The sequence below is a fragment of the Aquarana catesbeiana genome, linkage group LG01 (assembly GCF_042186555.1).
Source record: "Aquarana catesbeiana isolate 2022-GZ linkage group LG01, ASM4218655v1, whole genome shotgun sequence".
NCBI lineage: Eukaryota > Metazoa > Chordata > Amphibia > Anura > Ranidae > Aquarana > Aquarana catesbeiana.
The window spans coordinates 495,047,397-495,062,833 of NC_133324.1; the positions used below are offsets into that span (position 1 = coordinate 495,047,397).

General features: G+C 43.9%; 1 protein-coding gene across 3 annotated transcripts in view; it reads right to left on the reverse strand.

The window, feature by feature from the left end:
* Positions 1-15,437, reverse strand: part of ANO8 (anoctamin 8) — a 189,815-nt gene that overhangs the window by 62,382 nt on the left and 111,996 nt on the right. The gene's annotated exons all lie outside the window — the stretch shown is intronic.

The following is a 15,437-nucleotide window of genomic DNA, read 5'->3' on the forward strand; positions in this document are numbered from 1 at the left end:
AGATCTTGTGATACACACCTTTGCTAATCAGTAAATATTCAGCTATTTTCTGGTTTAATATTACTGAGTGCTGGCCTATGTGATTTGTAGGTCAGCTGCATCCTCATTGCAGAGCAGTGATGCTGCTGCTTTTTGATCCAATGGGAAGGCTATACAGAATATAGTAGTTACATGGAGGTCAGCAGGAGGAACCAGAGTAAGCTGCAGGGAACCCAGGATATTACCATTACCAAAAATATTGGTTTCAGTGTGACACTTTAGAAGAGCATTCCTCAGCATCAAAGAGTTCATCAGCAAGGGCATCAGGAAAGGGAAGTATGTCCTGTCTAAGTACAGCTTGTTACTAATTTCTTTGTATCACTTGTAAGGTGTGGATAATTAAATATTTTTATTTACTGTAAAATCTTTTCCTTGGAGTCCATTGTGGGACACAGGAAGCCATAAGGATTGGGCAATGGCAAAAAAAATTGTAGGCCAACCCAGGATAATGAGGATCATAAAGACAGAGGGGTGGGACCTTTGTCCCTCGATGGACTCCAAGAAAATAATTTAATGGTGAGTACCAAGATCCTGTTTTCTTTCTCATCCATTTGAATATGTGAACGCTTACAGTATCTCACAAAAAAAAAAAGAGTACACCCCTCACATTTTTGTAAATATTTTAGTATATCTTTTCATGTGACAACACTGAAGAAATGCACTTTGCTACAATGTAAAGTAGTGAGTGTACAGCTTGTATAACAGTGTAAATTTGCTGTCCCCTCAAAATAACTCAACACACAGCCATTAATGTCTAAACCGCTGGTAACAAAAGTGAGTACACCCCTAAATGAAAATGTCCAAATTGGGCCCAATTAGCCATTTTCCCTCCCCGGTGAGATGTGACTTGTTATGCCCCGTACACACGGTCGGATTTTCCGATGGAAAATGTCCGATCGGAGCGTGTTGTCGGAAATTCCGACCGTGTGTGGGCTCCATCGGACATTTTCCATCGGATTTTCCGACACACAAAGTTGGAGAGCAGGAGATAAAATTTTCCGACAACAAAATCCGTTGTCGGAAATTCCGATCGTGTGTACACAAATCCGACGGACAAAGTGCCACGCATGCTCAGAATAAATAAAGAGATGAAAGCTATTGGCCACTGCCCCGTTTATAGTCCCGACGTACGTGTTTTACGTCACCGCGTTTAGAACGATCGGATTTTCCGACAACTTTGTGTGTCACCGTGTGTATGCAAGACAAGTTTGAGCCAACATCCGTCGGAAAAAATCCTAGGATTTTGTTGTCGGAATGTCCGAACAAAGTCCGACCATGTGTACGGGGCATTAGTGTTACAAGGTCTCAGGTGTGAATGGGGAGCAGGTGTGTTACATTTGGTGTTATCACTCTCACTGCTCATACTAGTCACTGGAAGTTCAACATGGCACCTCATGGCAAAGAACTCTCTAAGGATCTGAAAAAAAAGAATTGTTGCTTTACGTAAAGATGGCGTAGGCTATAGGAAGATTGCCAAGACCCTGAAACTGAGCTGCAGCACGGTAGCCAAGACCATACAGGGGTTTAACAGGACAGATTCCACTCAGAACAGGCCTCGCCATGGTCGACCAAAGAGGTTGAGTGCACGTTCTCAGCGTCATAGCCAAAGGTTGTCTTTGGTAAATAGACGTATGAGTGCTGCGAGCATTGCTGCAGAGGTTGAAGGGGTGGGGGGTCAGCCTGTCAGTGTTCAGACCATATGCTGCACACTGCATCAAATTGGTCTGCATGGCTGTCATCCCAGAAGGAAGCCTCTTCTAAAGATGATGCACAAGAAAGGCCGCAGCTTGCTGAAGACAAGCAGATTAAGGACATGGATTACAGGAACCATGTCCTGTGGTCTGACGAGACCGAGATAAACTTATTTGGTTCGGATGGTGTTAAGCGTGTGTGGCGGTAACCAGATGAGGAGAACAAAGACAAGTGTGTCTTGCCTACAGTCAAGCATAGTGGTGGGAGTGTCATGGTCTGGGGCTGGGGCTGCATGAGTGCTGCCGGCACTGGGGAACTACAGTTCATTGAGGGAACCATGAATGCCAACATGTACTGTGACATACTGAAGCAGAGCATGATCCCCTCCCTTTGTAGACTGGGCCACAGGACAGTATTCCAACATGTTAACGACCCCAAACACACCTCCAAGACGACCACTGCCTTGCTAAAGACGCTGAGGGTAAAGGTGATGGACTGGCCAAGCATGTCCCCAGATCTAAACCCTATTGAGCATCTTTTGGGCATCCTCAAATGAAAGGTGGAGGAGCACCTAACATCCACCAGCTTTATGATGTCATCATGGAAAAGTGGAAGAGGACTCCAGTGGCAACCTGTGAAGATCTGGTGAACTCCATGCCCAAGAGGGTTAAGGCAGTGCTGTAAAATAATGGTGGCCACACAAAATATTGACACTTTGGGCCCAATTATGACATTTTCACTTAGGGGTGTACTCACTTTTGTTGCCAGCGGTTTAGACATTAACCACTTGCTTACAGGGCACTTAAACCCCCCTCCTATCCAGACCAATTTTCAGCTTTCAGCACTGACGCACTTTGAATGCGCGGTCATGCAACACTGTACCCATATGAAATTTTTATCATTTTTTCCCCACAAATAGAGCTTTGTTTTGGTGGTATTTGATCACCTCTGCAGTTTTTATTTTTTGTTAAAAAAATTTAAAAAGAGCGAATTTTTAAAAAAAAAAAATATTTTTTTTTATATTTTGTTATAAAATTTTTTAGCAGTAGCAGTGATGGGCACTGATGGGTGGCAGTGATGGGCACTGATTGGTGGCAATAATGGGCACTAATCTTGTACACTGCTAGGTGGCACTGATTGGCACCACTGGTGGGCATTGTTAGGTGGCAATGGTGGGCATTGATAGGTGGCAATTGCAGGCATTGATAGGTGGCACTTATGGGCATTGATACGTGGCACTGGTGGGCACTGTGATGTGGCAATAACAGGTGGCACTGGCAGGGGGTACTTGTGGCACAATTGAGGCACTTATGAGGCATTATTGCCTCCTCCTCTTCGGGACCGATGTCCCTTGCTGCTGAGCCGGTGATCGGCTTTTTTTTCTCCTCGCACTGTCAGCGCGAGGAGAAAAAAAAAACGATCACAGAGCTTTTGTTTTGATCATGTGATCAGCTGTCATTGGCTGACAGCTGATCACATGGTAAGGGGCCGGGACCGGCCCCTTACTTGGATCGGTGATCACCCGAGTCTCAGTGACTCGGTGATCACAGCGCGCTCCACACACGCCCTGCAGGGCCCGCGCAGGGCACGTGCACAGGGGAGGCCGTCATATGACGGCCTCCCGGGAATTCAGGTCCGCGCTGTAGCCGTCATTCGGCTATAGCGCGGATGTCAAGCAGTTAATGGCTCTGTGTTGAGTTATTTTGAGGGGACAGCAAATTTACATTGTTATACAAGCTGTACATGCACTACTTTACATTGTAGCAAAGTGTCATTTCTTCAGTGTTGTCACATGAAAAGATATAATAAAATAATTACAAAATGTGAGGGGTGTACTCACTTTTGTGAGATACTGTACCTTGTAAAACATCCCATTCAGTTTAAAATGGAAATGCCTTTATACCTTTTATTAGAAGTGATCACATGACTTCTGTTGCTAAGCTGCTAAGGGGTTTAGAGAGGTGGTGGTGAAGACTGCAGAGGGGCATGTCAGCGGAGGGAGAGAAACAGCAATATACCAATCTTCCCAGGGAAGAGCTGTGCGGGGGGAGGGGGGGGTGTTAGCACACGTCTGGGCCATTGGACAGGCACACCCTGAAAACTGAGCATGCTGGGTAGGATGTGCTTCTATACCTAGAATGGTCAGTCCGAAACAGGAAAGCGGGGGACTGGCAGAATCACCTGGTATTTCAAAGAAAGGGAGTAATGCAAAGAGAACAAGATACTACAAAATACATTCTACAACAGACACAACAGACTCAGGATTATGAAATGTCAGGGTAACATACTCCTTAAGGGACTCTTTAAGTCATATGCTATTAGAGCTTCCAGAAATGGTCCAACTGAGGCCCAACAGAACAAAACTAGGGAATACCTGCTGCCCAAGTACCAGACAAGGGACCTGGGAAAAAGGAATTGCAAGGACAAGACCAGACAGTCTAAGTTTGAAGGCTCTAAGCCTCTACTCTCCTGGCCCCATACAGGCCAAGAAACAAGATTCTGTTATTTAAGAGTTTGTCAAAACAAAACAAACACCTTGCAAGATGAGGCTTACCAAGCAATAACCCTAAAAAAAATAACAGAACCACAGCCTGCAAAAGGTGTAAAAATGTCTCCTAAGTCCAGTAGAGAACATAAGATTCGACCCCACAGAGTCAGCATGACTGAATGGGAAAGGTGAATAGAAAAACACTCCAACAAGAGTTTGGAAGAGAGGACAGTTAGAACCCAACTGGCAAGGTGGGTTGCAACCCTGATTCAGCTGAGGAAGAGGCTGGGCACACACACCAGCACCTCTGGGAAAAGCCCCAAGAGAAAAGCAGCTGAAGAAAAATCCCACGTATCCCCAGCTTTAAGAGTCACAGGATCCCTCTAGGGAAAGAGAGGATGATACTGAAGCGTACCAAGTGCCACAATGGCCTTACATACCCCAAGGAAAGAGGATTTCTTAGGAGGAGAGGGAGGTGGCCAGAATGGCACACATCTCCAGTGTTTGAATTGACACAAGAACTAAAGCCAGAGCCTCTAGGGTAAGGCGACCCCAAAGGAACAAAGAGAGGTCTGGTAATCTCTGCGGTGGCAGGGGGAGAAGAGTATGAATTGCTGAAGAAAGTGCTGAAGATTCAGAATTATCCTGAGAAACCAAAAGGGCAAACACTGCACTTGAATGCCCAAGGACCCACAAGGTCTTCCTTCCAGGCTTATGGACTGTCAAATAATAAGGTTTAGAGGGATGTGACTACTCCAGAAGTATAAAGGAAAAGGATTCAAATCTGACATTGCTTGGACTACTTATACTGAGGCAGATGTACGCTCTGGCTTTCTGCTATATGCCTGATATCAGGAGTCAGGTTCTCCTGATATAAAGCATCTACCTCTCAGCGTCTTACTGAGAATATGTATGGAAAGCAGACTCATATGGGACACAAGTTTAGATGCTTCTAACAAGCCATCACAGCTGAAACAAAGGGTTTGAGATATTTGCTCCACAAATTATCTAAGAGGTCTTCTGCTGTAGTGGAGAGATCACTTTTACGGGATTTAACCCAGCCTGCCACAGCTTGACAGATCAATGCAGCTATCCAAAATGTTTTTTTTTTTTAAATAAGTATTTTGCCTATAGTTCTACTTTAAGACAGCAGGCTGATTCTGCAGAAATACATACTGCATCAATTAGAGCTGGAATTGTCCCTGGTATGTCTAAGATAAGGGCAGAAGACTGCAACTCCTCAAAAACATCTATTTAGAGACAGGCTGTAGGGGAGTCAGATATGATCACTGCGACAGTGGCTTGACGTCTTAAGGCCATGGAGAAATCAGAGACTCTGCAAAGGAAGGAGAAGGATCGTGTTTCTGACAACCAATGTTAATTGTTAGAGGAGTCACCAGTTGCAGCTGGACCGTCCCCTAGATGCAGACATCTTGTGACCTTGTGTCGGTAATACAACTAAGCTCAGGATACAAGGTAAGGCCTCAGGTACTCAAACTCACATGCAAGATAATGGCACTGCAACCCAATCATGGAATCGGGGCAGGCAAGAGCTCTCTGTTTCCACTCACCATGCCTGACTTGTGGTCTCCACTCCGCAAAACAAGAGTCCTTCCATGTAGATAAAGTTGGCAACCAGGGGAGGATTAATAAAAATGTCTCTTTATTTCATCCAAGTAGTACACATTTTCCAAACAAACAGAGTGAACACTAATGCTTTTCAGCCTATCAAGGCCTTACTCCTAGTTAGACTAACTAGGAGTAAGGCCTTGATAGGTTGAAATGTGTTAGACTCACAAACTCAGGGAGCTTGTGGCCAAATAGGGTCTGAAGGCCAGAGATGATTGGTGTCACTGTAGACAGGCAGCAGGAACAGACCAGAGATGGGAGTTCGAGATGGGAGTTCTTAATGGCAGTTTGGCAAAGCAGCGGAGCAATGCTTCCTTGACGATGAATGGTGGGGAAGCACGCATGGAGCCTGCGCGTGCAAAACTACACCCATGGACGATGACATTGCTCAGTCCCTCAGCATTAACCTCTTCTATGGTTAAACCAGCATTAGCAGGGAATTCCAAAAAATGCACAGGAACCAATCAGCCTACTCGCAGAGTAAGTTTTCAGAGACAGGCAAGTGCTGCAGCAATGTCAGCGGCTCGCTGAGAGGCTGAGCCGGGTGCCAGTCCAGGCATCAGGATGGATCTTGACCATATGGTCACAAACTTTCCCCATTCTGAACCAGCCCTGTGACCAGGGTGGATAAAAATCGATTAATTAAAAACAAAATTTAAAAAAAAAATCAGATTTTTTGGATTAAATCTGATTTTTTTGATTTTTATCAAATTTATTTTAATAAAATGCTTTTGGAGCAAAAATCTATCTAAAGAGTTTTCTATTTGGGGGGCGTGCCCTAGCAGGGCATGTGAACAGTCGTGTTCGACGGAGCTCCCGCTGTTGATCCTACAGAGAATCCTATCCTAGCCACATACAGCGCCCGCAAACGCACGGAACCGACCCCTAACAGTTACTAGAAGCCGGCAGACCCTAAAACGGCAACTAGAACAGGTATGATGACCCGGGGGAACCGAGGAGACGCCGCAGCTTCGGCCTCCCAGGAATTCCAAGATGGCGCCGGGCATCCTCAGCCACAGAGGACTCCACGCAGCCAGGACAAGAAACTGGAGCACGGGGGTAAGCTACCTAAAATCCCTAAAACAAAAGACCAGCCTAAAGACATGATATATTATGCTCAGAAAATGTCAGGAACCCTGGAAGTTACACAGGCTGATTCACAGCACACAACAGTGTCAGCGATGCAGGCAGACAGAGATAATACAGACAGGCTGGAAGACACTGAATCCATGGAATCTGTTCCTGATCCTATGCCTGCCTTGTTTGATATGCAGACAGAGGACAGTCCCCAACCATCATTGAGTGATATTCTGCAGGCTGTTCATAAATGCACAGCATCGGGGGATGATCTCAAAGAGAAATTTGGGGGCCTGCGGGAGACAGTCTCTCTGCTACGCCATGATTTGCAAAAAATCAGAGAGAGAACCACTGCAGTAGAAGGGAGAGTGAGCGACATGGAGGATCACATGCCTCACCTGAACAGAGAAGTGAGGGTGGCAGCTCAGCAGGCCCACCAGGCGTTTGATAAAACAGATGACATCGAGAATCGCCTGAGACGCAACAACGTTCGTATTGTGGGGCTCCCCGAGAAGGTGGAGGGCAGGGACCCCACTAATTTTGTTGAAGGCTGGCTGCAGGAAATCTTTGGGAAAGAGGCGTTCTCACCCCTATACGCAGTGGAAAGGGCACATCGGGTGCCGCCGCGTCCTCTTCCACCCGGCAGTCCCCCAAGGTCAGTGCTTGCCAGACTCCTGAATTACAGGGATCGTGAGGTGGTGCTTCGATTGGCCAGAGAAAAGGGAGCAATACACTTTAATGGAGTTAAAATATCCTTCTACCCGGATTTTTCCGCAGAAGTGCAGCGAAAAAGGTCTAAATTCATGGATGTCAAGAAAAGGTTGCAACGTCTACAGTTAAAGTACGCCATGCTTTTTCTGGCCAAGCTGCGCATTACAGCAGGAGATCAAAATCACTTCTTTGAAAACGCTCAAGATGCAGCGGATTGGCTAGACCGCAATGAGCAGGGCATCCGAAGACCACGAAGGGAAAATGGAGACGGATGACATAGTCAAATCCACACTAATCGGGCAGGATGGGCGCCCCATCACTTGTGCAGTCTTACAAAGTTCAAAGAGGACTCATGATAAAAATTTCACCATTAGCGAATGGCAGTTTAATTGCAATATGTGTTTGAACACTCACAAGTTTAACCGCCTATTTGGCGTGCATGTCAGTGCAATGTGCGCTTTCAATCTACTGTTTAGGTTGCTGTGGCACAGATATCTTTGCCCTGTTGGCAAAAAGTTGAAGGTTAATGATCAAAACCTGCGGATGTTGGGAATCTTCTACTACACCAAGTTAGAAATTACAGGAACACTGACTGTAACTCACTTATCGATTCAACAGCGTAATCGCAGGAAAGCGCAGTGGCGCAGATGTTTGTTTATCAGTTTTCTACTACATCTCCAGTGTACGGGACTCTTTCACATGGCCCATAAGGTGCTAAGTCAAGTGACGACCACATCTAAACTCAACACAGTTCATATCAGGGGCGTAAAGGGAAATGTATATGAGGATGCAGGAATGTTTTATATGCATAGATTAATTCATAATGATTTGGTATGGCTAGCACACCTATAATGTCTTGGAATGTGCGGGGGGTAAATGATCCTTTGAAGAGAACAATGATATCTACAGTCATGCGCAGGATCCACCCCGCCATCATTGGCCTGCAGGAGACCCACCTGCAGGACAATACGGTTAGCTTTCTGCAGTATGCATGGGTGGGGAAGGCATATCATTCCACATACTCTGCTTTTTCCCGTGGAGTAAGTGTACTGATACACAAGGCCATAGCATACCAAGAGCTAGACTCTCTGATAGACATATCCGGCAGATTTATATTTCTCCATTGCAAAATATATACAATTAACATGATTCTGGCATTTATATATATACCACCCCCGTTCTCGAGGGAAGTGTTGCAGCTACTGGTTTCATATGTGACTAATAAACCTGACATTCCAATATTAATTATGGGGGACTTTAACTGCTGCCTGGACCCAAGAGTGGACAGGCACCCTCCTATGGTTCCACCCAGGGGAGGTCGAGGAACTGCCCTTAGCCGTCTCTTAATGGAAATAGGCTGGACTGACCTATGGCGGGTTCGTTACCCAAACCATAGACAGTTTTCATGTTTCTCCAAGACACATGGCTCTCTGTCCCATATAGACCTCTGTGTCGGCACTCCAGATATGGTGGGATACACCTCGAGGGTGGAGTACTACCCACGGGGGGTGTCTGATCATTCCCCACTAGTCATATGGCTGAATGCGCAACCCTCCAGTCTATTATCTAAGGCCCCATGGAAACTAAATGCCTTCTGGCTTAAACTATTTACTTCGCATGAACGGATAGAGGCTCAGATCCATAAATTTCTTAGAATACATAGACAGCACACAGATATCCTGTATAAATGGGAACAGCTTAAAGCATATTGTAAAGGATTATTTATTCAGGAAATAAATGTGGTTAAACAAAATACCTCGGTCCTGCTAGAGCAGGTGGAGGACTTGGTGAGTCAACTAGAGTTGGCATTTGTGAATGATCCCACTGACTCTGCAAGGGAGGCATGGATCACGGCTCAGGATTCCTTAGACCGCGTGCGATCCTCCGCTGCAGAACGTAAGAGATTTTTTTCGAAACTGGCGTTTAATGAGGAGGGGGAAAAGACAGGCCGCCTATTAGCAAAAATTGCAAAATCACAACAACAATCACCGGCTATAGGAGCCATACGAGCTGCCAATGGCAAGATAGTTAATGCTCCTGATGATATTATCTCTGAGCTGGCAAATTTTTATAGGGATCTATACAAATCTAGAGAGACCTACTCTGATGATGATCTCAATGCTTTTATGGCTAACATAAATCTACCCACACTGTCTGTTGAGGCGAGACGGCAACTGGACGCTCCAATAACTATAGAGGAGCTCCAGGTGGCGGTGAGTTCTTTCCCTACCTGTAAGGCGCCAGGGGAGGATGGTCTCCCAATGGAGGTATACTCTCAGTATGGAGAAAAATTGTTGCCTGAACTACTAAAGGTTTTCAATTCCAGCCTAGATAGGGGTAGATTGCCGGATTCCATGACCAGAGCAAATGTGATTTTACTGCTTAAGCCAGGGAAGGATCCTGTAGACCCGGGTTCGTATAGGCCCATATCCCTACTCCAAAGCGATGTAAAGATCCTTGCCAAGGTCCTGGCAATTCGGGTCAATGGCATAATATCCTCAATCATACACCCAGACCAGGCTGGCTTTATGCCGCAGAAGTCCACAGCTACAAACCTTCGAAGGCTATATTTGAATATGCAAATACAGGCTGACAATGAGGGACACAGAGCTCTTTTATCCTTAGACGCCAATAAGGCGTTTGACAGCGTTAGCTGGAGATACTTATGGGCGACACTGGACAGGTTTGGCTTTGGAAGGCGGTTTGTGGCATGGACAAAACTGCTGTATGCGGCCCCTCGGGCCAACATTAGAATAGCGAACAGGATGTCAGACGCTTTCGCTCTGGGTAGGGGGACGAGGCAGGGTTGCCCGCTGTCCCCCCTACTCTTTGCGATCGCTATAGAACCTCTGGCGGCTCAAATAAGGGACAGTCCACGGATAGTCGGATTCAGGTATGGTGACTTGCATGAAAAGCTCATGTTATATGCGGATGACATGCTGCTATTCCTGGGAGACACTAGTCAATCACTGCAGGGGGTAATGGATATAATAGAGCGATTTGGTCATTTCTCGGGCCTGACTATAAATTGGTCTAAATCGGCCCTGATGATGCTAGACGAGAGCCGGGATGTGAGTCTGCCTGACTCTTGCCCCATTCCAACCACCACTGGATTTAAATACCTGGGCGTCCAGATATCCCCATGTGTTGGGGACTTCTGCTCTTTAAACATATTCCCATTGCTATCCTGCTTTCGAGACAAAATAAACACATGGAACAACTTAATGATGTCACTAGCGGGTAAGGCAAATCTCATTAAAATGATTTTAATGCCCCAGCTATTATATTTCCTTCACAACTCGCCAGTAGTGATACATTTAAAAATTTTCAGAGTAGTCAATACCCTTTTTCGACGACTACTATGGCACAACAAAGCACCCAGAGTCCGGATAGAGCAGTTGCAGTATCCAAAGGATGGCGGAGGGTTGGCGGTCCCCAACCCTTGGCTATACTATATTGCGGCGCAGTTGCAACACCTTGTGGGATCTATGACGCATGAACCAATGGGCTCAGCAGCGCGATTGATGCTTTTTGCTACGGGCGCTGAGACCATTCCTCTGGGTCTAGAGGCACAAATATTCGCGAAATCTAACAAAAAAACTCTGACACTATCCCTGATACAGAAAATATGGAACAAAAGTAGACAAATACAAGGGGTGCAGGGATTTACAGAATACAGCCCAATATGGGGAAATCGCACCTATGTGGAGCTGGCTAAGTTACAGTGTGAGCCCAGATGGAAGGCCCACGGAGTGACCATGCTTTCTCACATATTTAAACATGGTAAACTGATGTCCTTTACAGAACTGCAGAACACATTTGGGCTCCCAGACACTATGTACTATCCATATATACAGCTTCGGCACGCAGTTGCAGCGCAGGGAGACGCAGGTGAGTGGGAACTTTGTCCCACGCCAGTGTTCCATGTGTTGCAGTCATCCAGTGTAACTAAAGGGATTATTTCCATGTGTTACCAGATGCTACTTGCCAAGTACCTAGGTGCCTACCCATGTAAGGCAATTGATGCATGGAGAAGGGACCTGGGTCAGATAACTGAGGATCAATGGGAGGAAGCGCTACAGGCCATACCCACGTGTTCCCTTAATGTTGCGCAAAAAGTGTCCCAACTTTATATAATACTTAGAGTGCACTACACTCCATCCAAGTTGCACAGGATGGGCAGAGTGGCAGACCCCATGTGCTGCCGATGTCGGCAGCACAGTGCGGATCTTATACATCTTCTGTGGCGGTGTCCGAAGCTTCATCGGTACTGGCATGAGGTGATTAATACACTAAATGGAGTGTTCCAAACGACGGTACCGGTAGATCCTATACACTGTTTGTTGGGGGTTTTGGATGAGGTAATCCCAGAGGAACAAACTAAAGTGGCTTTCTCCAGGGCTCTATTTCAAGCTAGAAAACTTATACTAATGGCATGGAAGTCTGCAGTACCGCCCTCTGTCAAAATGTGGATAACACATATGGGTAAAACTCTAATTATGGAAAAATACATATATCACCATAGAGGCTGCCCACATAGGTTTGAACGCATTTGGTCAAATTGGTTAGACACGCCTGGACTTAGTCCGAGAGAACTAGTCATGACAAGGCTCTTACAGGGTCTTTAGATAAATAAGTTAATGAAAATGGAAAGGAGGTACAATACATGCGTATTGGAAGGATGTTGGGAGTTAAATATACTTTTGACATGGTATAATGAAAATTAGAGGGCTATGTAGTAATACTATAAGAACCTATCCTTTACATTGTATGAATATGACACTGAAATGTAGAAAATTGTACACTGGAAGATGTATTTACTTAAAATGTTCAATAAAAACCCTTTTTGATTAAAAAAAAGAGTTTTCTATTTACGATACTTTAATAATTTAGTTTATTAACCGGTTCAATACAGGGCAATTTCACCCCCTTCCTTCCCAGGCCAATTTTTAGTTTTCAGGGCTGTCGCACTTTAAACGTCAATTGCGCGGTCGTGCGACGTTGTACCCAAAAAAAATTGACGTCCTTTTTTCACCACAAATAGAGCTTTTTTTTGGTGGTATTTGATCGCCTCTGCGGTTTTTATTTTTTGCGCTATAAACAAAAGAAGAGTGACAATTTTGAAAAAAAACACAATATTTTTTACTTTTTGCTATAATAAATATCCAATTTTTTTTTTTAAAAACACATTTTTTCCTCAGTTTTGGCCGATATGTATTCTTCTACATATTTTTGGTAAAAAAAAAAATCGCAATAAGCGTATATTGATTGTTTTGCGCAAAAGTTATAGCGTCTACAAAATAATTAAAAACAAAATTTTAAAAAAAATCTGATTTTTTGGATTAAATCGGATTTTTTTGATTTTTATCAAATTTATTTTAATAAAATGCTTTTGGAGCAAAAATCTATCGAAAGAGATTTCTATTTACGATACTTTAATAATTTAGTTTATTAACCACTTGAGCCCCGGACCATTATGCTGCCTAAGGACCAGAGGTCTTTTTCCAATTTGGCACTGCGTCGCTTTAACTGCTAATTGCGCGGTCATGCAATGCTGTACCCAAACGAAATTTGCGTCCTTTTCTTCCCACAAATAGAGCTTTCTTTTGATGGTATTTGATCACCTCTGCAGTTTTTATTTTTTGCGCTATAAACGGAAAAAGACCGAAAATTTTGAAAAAAAATGATATTTTCTACTTTTTGTTATAAAAAAAATCCAATAAACTAAATTTTAGTCATACATTTAGGCCAAAATGTATTCAGCCACATGTCTTTGGTAAAAAAAATGTCAATAAGCATATATTTATTGGTTTGCGCAAAAGTTATAGCGTCTACAAACTAGGGTACATTTTCTGTAATTTACACAGCTTTTAGTTTATGACTGCCTATGTCATTTCTTGAGGTGCTAAAATGGCAGGGCAGTACAAAACCCCCCAAATGACCCCATTTTGGAAAGTAGACACCCCAAGGAAATTGCTGAGAGGCATGTTGAACCCATTGAATATTTATTTTTTTTGTCCCAAGTGATTGAATAATGACAAAAAAAAAAAAAAAAAAAAAAATATTTACAAAAAGTTGTCACTAAATGATATATTGCTCACACAGGCCATGGGCCTATGTGGAATTGCACCCCAAAATACATTTAGCTGCTTCTCCTGAGTATGGGGATACCACATGTGTGGGACTTTTTGGGAGCTTAGCCGCGTACGGGGCCCCGGAAACCAAGCACCGCCTTCAGGATTTCTAAGGGTGTAAATTTTTGATTTCACTCTTCACTGCCTATCACAGTTTCGGAGGCCATGGAATGCCCAGGTGGCACAAACCCCCCCAAATGACCCCATTTTGGAAAGTAGACACCCCAAGCTATTTGCTGAGAGGCATGGTGAGTATTTTGCAGCTCTCATTTGTTTTTGAAAATGAAGAAAGACAAGAAAAAACTTTTTTTTTTTTTCTTTTTTCAATTTTCAAAACTTTGTGACAAAAAGTGAGGTCTGCAAAATACTCACTATACCTCTCAGCAAATAGCTTGGGGTGTCTACTTTCCAAAATGGGGTCATTTGGGGGGGTTTTGTGCCACCTGGGCTTTCCATGGCCTCCGAAACTGTGATAGGCAGTGAAGAGTGAAATCAAAAATTCACGCCCTTAGAAAGCCTGAAGGCGGTGCTTGGTTTTCAGGGTCCCGTACGCGGCTAGGCTTCCAAAAAGTCTCACACATGTGGTATCCCCGTACTCAGGAGGAGCAGCAGAATGTATTTTGGGGTGTAATTTCACATATTCCCATGGCATGTTTGAGCAATATATCATTTAGTGACAACTTTGTGCAAAAAAAAAAAAAAAAAAATTTGTCTCTTTCCCGCAACTTGTGTCGCAATATAAAATATTCCATGGACTCGACATGCCTCTCAGCAAATAGCTTGGGGTGTCTACTTTCCAAAATGGGGTCATTTAGGGGGGTTTTGAACTGTCCTGGCATTTTATGCACAACATTTAGAAGCTTATGTCACACATCACTCACTCTTCTAACCACTTGAAGACAAAGCCCTTTCTGACACTTTTTGTTTACATGAAAAAGATATTTTTTTTTCCAAAAAAATTACTTTGAACCCCCAAATATTATATATTTTTTTAAAGCAAATGCCCTACAGATTTAAATGGTGGGTGTTTCATTTTTTTTTTTCACACAGTATTTGCGCAGCGATTTTTCAAACGCATTTTTTGGGGAAAAAACACACTTTTTTAAATGTTAATGCACTAAAACACACTATATTGCCCAAATGTTTGATGAAATAAAAAAGATGATCTTAGGCCGAGTACATGGATACCAAACATGACATGCTTTAAAATTGCGCACAAACGTGCAGTGGCAACAAAATAAATAAATTTTTAAAAGCCTTTAAAAGCCTTTACAGGTTACCACTTTAGATTTACAGAGGAGGTCTACTGCAAAAATTACTGCCCTCGATCTGACCTTCGCGGCGATACCTCACATGCATGGTGCAATTGCTGTTTACGTTTGACGACAGACCGCCGCTTGCGTTCGCCTTAGCGCGAGAGCAGGGGGCGACAGGGGTGCTTTTTTTTTTTTTTTTTTTTTCTTTATTATTTTTTTGCTTTTTTATCTTATTTTTAAACTGTTCCTTTCATTTTTTTTTTTAAATCATTTTTATTGTTATCTCGGGGAATGTAAATATCCATTATGATAGCAATAGGTAGTGACAGGTACTCTTTTTTGAAAAAATTGGGGTCTATTAGACCCTAGATCTCTCCTCTGCCCTCAAAGCATCTGATGACACCAAGATCG